Below are 8,097 nucleotides of genomic sequence, written 5' to 3' on the forward strand. Positions count from 1 at the left end.
ATACCTCAGACCACATTAATGAGATAAATAAACCTGCAGACGTAAGGAACCAGGATTCAGCCGGTCAAACCTCCACAGCCATCTCAATGCCTTATCACCCCGGTATCTTATCTGGACGCACTGATAACACTGGCTTTCCTTACATTCTCAAGTACTGTACAGAATTTCTCCTATAGCACAGACTAGGACTAATGAGGCAAACTGATTCATCTTTATGTTGTACAGTATTCATGCATGTATTGTGGCATGAGGCTTGTATATGCCTGATGTGGGTAAGCAGTTCTAACACTGTATGGGCATTCAAGCTGTGTTGTACAAATCCTGAATGGTAACTGATCTATAGGACCCTTTTTTTATTATCATCATTATCCCAATCCTCATTCTCTGCTAAAAGATGGGGTGAGGTAGGATACAGAAATGAAGAAAGAAAGTGCATCCAAGTCTAAGAACTATCAACAGCATGCCAACAATTGTTGTGCCCTTCTGCAGCAGTTGCCCTTTTTCCACAAGTTATAATCCTCCCTTGGGGCAATAGGGAGGGAGCTGAGGGGCTTCTGAAGGACTTTTGCAGAAGTGCTGTCACTACATTAAGGGGTCCCTCTCTAGTACCCTGCCCAGTGAAACAGACCATACAACCATATACACATTACAAATGCTCAAATTCAATAATGCTGGCAAAATTAAATTTACATTACAGTACAGCTAATTTCCATAATAATTTCATACTTTTCTCTTTCCACTTCCTTGTAGCTAACCTTATTATTATAGTACAGTACAGTACAGTATGTGTCAGTATGGCTATCTGAGGACTTTACTAACGTGACTGAGAGAACTTGTCGGAAATTGCAATGCAAAAATATGCTAAAATAATTTATTCAACTTTTTGGCTCAATAATCATATAGAAACAAGGATAATGGTTTCTGCAAATATTTTGTAATGAAAAGGTTACTAGTTAGTCCCACAAATTTTTGCAGGCAAGCACTAGTGTAAATATATGAGTGCAGTATTACTGGTAATAGTAACGGTACAGACAACTATCATAACAACTGCTGATACACCACCAAGAAACAGTATGAAGTCAATTACTTCACAACACTTGGTCATAATGTATACAGTCCACAAACCATTTATGATCATCATCTTATGAGGTATGGAAGAAGACAGTGGAATAATATACAGTACACTGGTGAAAGAGAAGGAAGAGGAAAAAGAGTGTGTGAGAAAATGAGAAAGGAGTATTATGAAGAGGTAGCCTGGAGACATTTCTGTCACAGCCATCCCTGTTTAGGGGTTCCCAAGAGACAGCAAGGCAATGAAGATATTGAAGGACTGAATACGGTTGCATCCAGAAACAAGAAAAGGGAAGGAACTATTAACAGCATGCCCACTGAAATTTATCACACAATCTTCTGCACATTATTCAACCCCCTGGAAAACTTGGCTCCATCTCACAAGCCAAGATACAATTATTCCACATTACATGGAGAATTATTCACAGACAGTAGCTACACAAATACAAAATGTAAATAATCCTAAACTAATAAGAAAGAAAAAAAAAATGATCTCAAATGAAACTCCCATAGGCAGAGCACTTGCCAGATGGATCCCCCCTCTCGTCTGCATAGTTTTAACCGATGTGTGGACCAGACGTTTCTCTTCAGTCTGGTAAGAAAACAATTCAGTTTTCAAAATCAGAAAAAATGGTGCTTCGGCCAAACTGACCAACATGCTTGCCGAATCTTTCAATTCAGACAAGCAATAATAAATGAAGCAGAGTACCTATTCATATTTTAACCACTTCCCTAGGATGACAGTATTAATTTAAAATATTTTTGCTACCTCCAGGTGTTTTTATTCAACTTTCACTTAAAAGGCGTTAAAGAAGACTAACCCCTCCATGAATAATCTCTCCTGAAGTGAATAATACAGTCTGGTAGTGGCAAGAATGAACAACAAAAATGTCACTGCAATGAAGGGGTTAATGAATTCCTATCATGTGGAATGAATGAGCATCTGGAAAAATATTCCATGTTTGTCATTTTATCACATGACAGATTGACACTAGTCTCTTATCATATTTCTATCAACCTTTTTCCTATGAGGTAATTCCTAACCTGATTACCATTTTATGGCATCATCCCCATCACAACCTTCTCCATGGTTGTTCAATCTGTATATGGATGGGGTAATAAAAGAGATACAAGGTAGGGCAGTGGATGTTGGAGTGGCCCCAGTGAGAGAGGGTAGTGTTTGGAAACTCCCTGTACTGATGTTTGCAGATGATGCTGTGTTGTTAAATGAAGACGAAGGGGAGCTGCAAGGCTTAGTGGATGAGTTTGGGAGAGTGTATAAGAAATGGAACCTAAAGGTGAATGTAGGGAAGAGTAAAGTGATGGTCTCTGAGAGAGGTGAAGTTAGTGAATGTACAGTGAGGTTGGATGGTGAGGAAATGGAAAATGTGAGTATGTTTAAGTACTTGGGGAGTGTGATGAGTAAGGATGGAAGTTTGGAGGGTGAAGTGCTTGAAAGGGTACAACAAGAAAGAAAGGTTGCTGGTTCCTTGAAAGCAGTGATAAGAAATAGGGAAGCGAGCATGGAAGTCAAAAAGTTACTACATGACAGTCTTGTGATACCAACTCTAATGTATGGAAATGACACTTGGATGTTGTTGGAAGGACAACAAGTCAAGAGTGAGAGCAGTGGAAATGAGTTATTTAAGAGGAGCCTGTGGAGCCTCATGACAGGCTGACAAATGAGGATATAAAGAAGCATTGTGATGTGGATGTGGATGTGATAGGAAGCATTGGGAGGAACACGCTGAGGTGGTTTGGCCATGTGGAGAGGATGGAGGATGAGAGACTGATGAGGAGAGTGTATGTGAGTAAGGTGGAGGGGAGGAGAGGGAGGGGGAGGCCGAGAATGAGATGGAGGGATGGAGTGGAAAGGTATATGAGAGGGGGGTGTGAGTTGGGAGCAGGGCAGTGAAATGGCGGGGGACAGGGCGACGTGGAGGTGATTTGTTTGTGGCCACCCCATACAGGATTAAGGCATCTGGCAATAGATAGATAGATAGATAGATCCCCATCACCATTAACATCTTCACTTTTCTAATTTTTCAACCCTTTCACAATGAATGGTTCCTCCCCTTCCTAAACTTAGTCACTTAGTAACACCATTTTGTACTCGTCATCATCATTATCACCATCCCAACCACACTGTTTTTAACTCTTTCACAACAACACATCTTCCTCAAACTGGGAATTATATCAAAAGGGCAGTGAAAACAAGTTACCTTAGAAATGCCTGTGAACTGACTTGGAGAGATGGATGGATAACACTAAATTCTATTACATAAGGTACCGGTATACTGTACACTTTAGAAATTGCTAAGGGAGGAAATAAGGCAAAACACTTTATGGTGGTTCACCTCTGTGGTTGACATGGCTAGCTGGATGAATGGGAGAGGAAGTGTCAGGAGATGAATAAGAAGAAGACCAAAATATGGTGGAGAGATAAGGTAGGGGAGTACAGGCAATCCACATGTTGTCAGGAGTGTGTTCCACATATCACCAATTTTGCCATACAACTGGTACCATACTGTCAAAGCACATTAGCTTCTTCACAGGTAGTTTTCCATTAAAATACCCTCAAATTTATAGCTTCCCTGCTGCTTCTGGGTACATTCCCCTTTAAGGGAGAGTTCTCTGATGCACGCAGGGAGATCTAAGGCGGGCTTTTGCAGTGTATTCTGAAGTAGTGCATTAGTTTCATTGCCCCTGTACGCTTAGATTCATTGTGATCTAGCGAGTTTGGGCATTTCAACCATATGTGGCCCATAACAGTCTAATTCCCAGAAGTGATCTGGGTTGATTGCCCATGTAATGCCACTCAGGGGGAAGGCAAATGGTCACTCTTGCCTTACATGTATGGAATGAGTAGCCTAGCCTCAGGCCCCTATGCTTATGATGCAGCAATACAGGGTTGGATGATGGACAACTTTAACTTATAATGAGAGAGAGAGAGAGAGAGAGAGAGAGAGAGAGAAAAAGGCAATTCATAATGCAGACTTACTGTATTTTGAGGATGGTGATGTGCTGTGGACAGAGTGGGGTGGGTCATAATATTGTTGCTGGTACACTACAAAGATCCCTAGCCCCTTTCAGCTCAACTGACTGCCAAGTGTAGTCAGAGTGGAGGGTTATGACTACTGATCAAGGGGCCTCTTTTATACTTCACAACTAAGGCTCATCAAATACCTGTATAATGCAATCACAACTTTAGTATTCAAGCTATGGGTGCCAAGTTCTGTTGGGTAAAACCAACCAACCACACTGTAGTAACCAATGGGACTTTCCCACATCATAACTAATGCTCATCAAATTTCATACAACCATGATTCACTATTCAAACTGTGGGTGTGGCCCAGTTTGGTCAAGTAAAACAAGAAGACTGTAAGTTAGTCACTCTGCTGTGGGGGTAGAGTGGGTGTTATGAGAGGAGGGACCAATGCTGAATAGAAACTAAATATGTCTTCAGGTGGCTACATTTGTCAATCTCATCCTGCACTTAGTCTAATAGCAAGCAGTAGTTAGTCAATAACTTAAAACCAATCTATTGTAAACTGACTTGCAGAGATGCTACAAATTACATAGCTGACAGTCAGATCTTACCATATCCAATAAGCATCAACAGCAGCTACACAATGCCAAATATATACATGCTCATTTATTATTCAATTATACATACATACTGTACATTCTATGAGAAAAAGCCTCATTTCTAATAAAGGTGTGATACAGGGACTCTGTCTATAACAATCATACTGGTAACACCACTGTTTTCCAAAGCAACACAAAGAGCACTGGCAAGTGACTGAAGAACACACACAAGTGTAACACTATCTAGATAGTCAATATATTATTTACAGTAATTACATGGAGGTACCCTCAAGATTTAATCAGTACTCTCTGTCTCCACAACACGTCAGTAAAATAGAATACAAAGGAATGCAAACAGCAATAGAACTACTGGTTCTTTCAAGAGTGTTTGTTGTAGGGTAGGTTATAACTAACACAGCTGTTCTATGGACTGAAGACAAGGATAACAAAGCAGTTACCTTGGTAGTGTGGACACTTGTAAAAGTGTTATCCCTTGCTGGAGTCCTGGTCCACACTCAAGAAGACTTGTGACCAGTAGTCATTTCCTCACTGCTGAAAGGCAAAGGGAACAAATATAATGTGTTAATATAAATGCAGTTATGAATCTGCACAAGGTATATCTGAGATTTCAACAAACTAGTAGCTACTGGTATGCTCTTTCACACTGCATCTTTGGATGTCAATAATACTGACATATTTCAATTTACTGTAGCTACTGTATGCACAACTATTTAACAGCAATAAATTTCAATTTAACCTGCATTAATCTGTAGGGAACATATTTATCATAGAATATGAATATTATTTCATGACCCCAAGTATAACCTCAAAACATGCACATCAATGCATATGACCCACCACAAGCTGCAGAATGAAGTACCACATGTTCTCTTCTTCATATCTTCACAGACCAATATTCTTCATATATTCTTGGCGATTCCTACCTCCAGTTTAATGACATGAGCTCTGGATTCAGCGGCAATTCGGTGACCACATGGAAACCTTAGCAACACAATTGTTCTTCCTTATCCTAATGACCAAGACTTCAAAGTACTGTACTGTATAACATGTGAATAGCTGTCTCATCCATTTCACTGGGCAGGCCCTTCAAAAGTCCTCCTACCTCAATGCTTCATCTTTCTTGTTTCTAGATCCTGTCTCATTCCATCTTTCTAGCAGGCATTTGGGTTGGAAAGATGATTAACCCCTACACCGCGGGCTTGTTTACCAATGACTTGCGTCTGCCGCGGGGTTATTTGGGCTCCGACAGACTCTCAAAAAATATTTGCCAAAAATCAGTTATTAGTCCTAGAATAATAAAATTACATATGCTTATGGCACATACCTTCAGCTTTCTCCTGGAATGATTGTTGAGCCTTTGTCGGTTACCGTAGGACTTGTGGAGACCTCTGAAGTAGGGTAACGAAGTCTCCACTTTACACTTCCCGACAACCCGTAATATGATTACCACAGCCAGATACAAACACTATAAACACTATTCTACAATTTTCAAGTAGTTTGGGATCCATACTAAAAAAAAAAAAAAAATGTGAAAGCAATGGAAATTACGAGAGCGTCTGATCGTCGCACTGGCACTAGTTCGCTCTTGGTAGTCTGTCATTTATTATTCATAAAACCCCTCACACTTTATATTTCTATTACTATATAACACTTATATATATCTATAGTCTTTATCCATAAGTTTCCTTCAGTAGTATTAGTTTATTGTCACTGTAGGGATTCAATTTCTTTCAGTAAAATACGTAGCATTCACTTTCTCGTCCTGTATACTGGCATTGAGAGTGAATGTCACTTTCATCTTCACTCTCATAACTCATAGCATTCAGACATGCTAGAGTGAAACTTTCACTTTCATTACTCCTAGGGTATATACTCGTATTCTTATAATACTACTCATTTACATTTCTATTTACGTTCTCTATTTTATTTACGTTATTTACATTTCTATTTTATTTACACTGTGTTGTGCACTGTCACTTGAAATAACTTATAAAACTATTTTCCATTGTTCACGTATATTTACATTCATTACTTTCACTTGCTGTTTACACATTATTTACACATTATTTACAATTCCACTTGCACTGTTTTACTCAATAGAAAGATCGTAGTCACTCTTTTATCAATTGTCAGCCCTTTACCTCTTTCCATACTAGGTTTAGTAGGGGGTAATGGTCACAGGGCCATTTGCATGGGGGTGAAAAAAGGCCTTGAAGTCAGCAAGAAGAAACATACATACCCTCGCTTCGGAAGTTGAGAGAGAACTGAGTGATAACGGAGGACCACCAGCGTAGAGGCCTGCTAGGGGTTATTCAGAGTTACCAATATTACTTCTTGAAACAGCTAAGTCTAGCACTGATATGATTGGCAGGAAATCTAGACAATACATTATAAATTTGGTAGTTCCAGGTGAATGTAAATATCACTTAGGTTGCTCCCTTCCCTCCTTACATGTATATTTATTACGAAAATAGATTAGAGGCCTACTTAGGAGATATATATATATATTCAGAGCTACCAATGTTATATCTTGAAACAGCTTTGTCTAGCACTGATATGATTGGCAGGAAATCTAGACAATACATTATAAATTAGGTAGTTCCAGGTGAATGTAAATATCACTTAGGGTTCTCCCTTCCCTCCTTACATGTATATTTATTACGAAAATAGATTATAGGGCATATTTCAAGGGGAAAAAAACAGCGAAAATTAGCGAACGAGTGCACGTGAGGTGTTGTCAGGTGATAATTAGCCAATTCCAGGTGTATGGCACTCTCACTTACCTTATTTCTTTCTTGTATATATTATTTGGTATAAGAATAGGACATAGGGCTTATTTCAATGGATGAAATCAGTGAAAAATTCCAGGGAAGATTTACTTAGCGTAGCACGGCCAGGCAGGCGAGAGGACAGGGTAATGGAGGGGGGGTAGGGAGGGGAGTCAAGAACAGGGAGAAATGGCTAAATTGTCAACAATGGATGGGAGTACAGATGAGATTAGGAGTGCTGACTAGTGTTGGACATTGGCAGTACCGATAGATGATACAAGCCCCCACTTGGAAGCCCGGGTGAATTCAAAATAACACAGAATCACAAAAGCGACGCCCCGCGGTATGATCCCTTGCTCCCAAGCGTCACGAAAGTGACGCCCCGCGGTTAAGGGGTTAATATTCAATTCTTGGTATCTGGTATTACCCAGGTACAATACTGCTATAACAGCTCCTGAACCCATACTTTCTCTCCTTGAGTAGCTTTATTCATCACTGGACAGGTGTGAATTATGCATAAATACCTTACTAACTGCATTCCCTTAAACAACTGTTTTCAACTCTCATCGCCAGGTAATCTACCCACACTAGTTGCTGTATTAAGTAGTCAGATAAAACAACACTTCTCTATCATCTACACTGGTACCAG

Source organism: Coenobita brevimanus, chromosome 1 (assembly GCF_032717465.1).
Source record: "Coenobita brevimanus isolate Jiangsu-jjx chromosome 1, ASM3271746v2, whole genome shotgun sequence".
In the NCBI taxonomy this organism is placed as follows: Eukaryota; Metazoa; Arthropoda; class Malacostraca; order Decapoda; family Coenobitidae; genus Coenobita; species Coenobita brevimanus.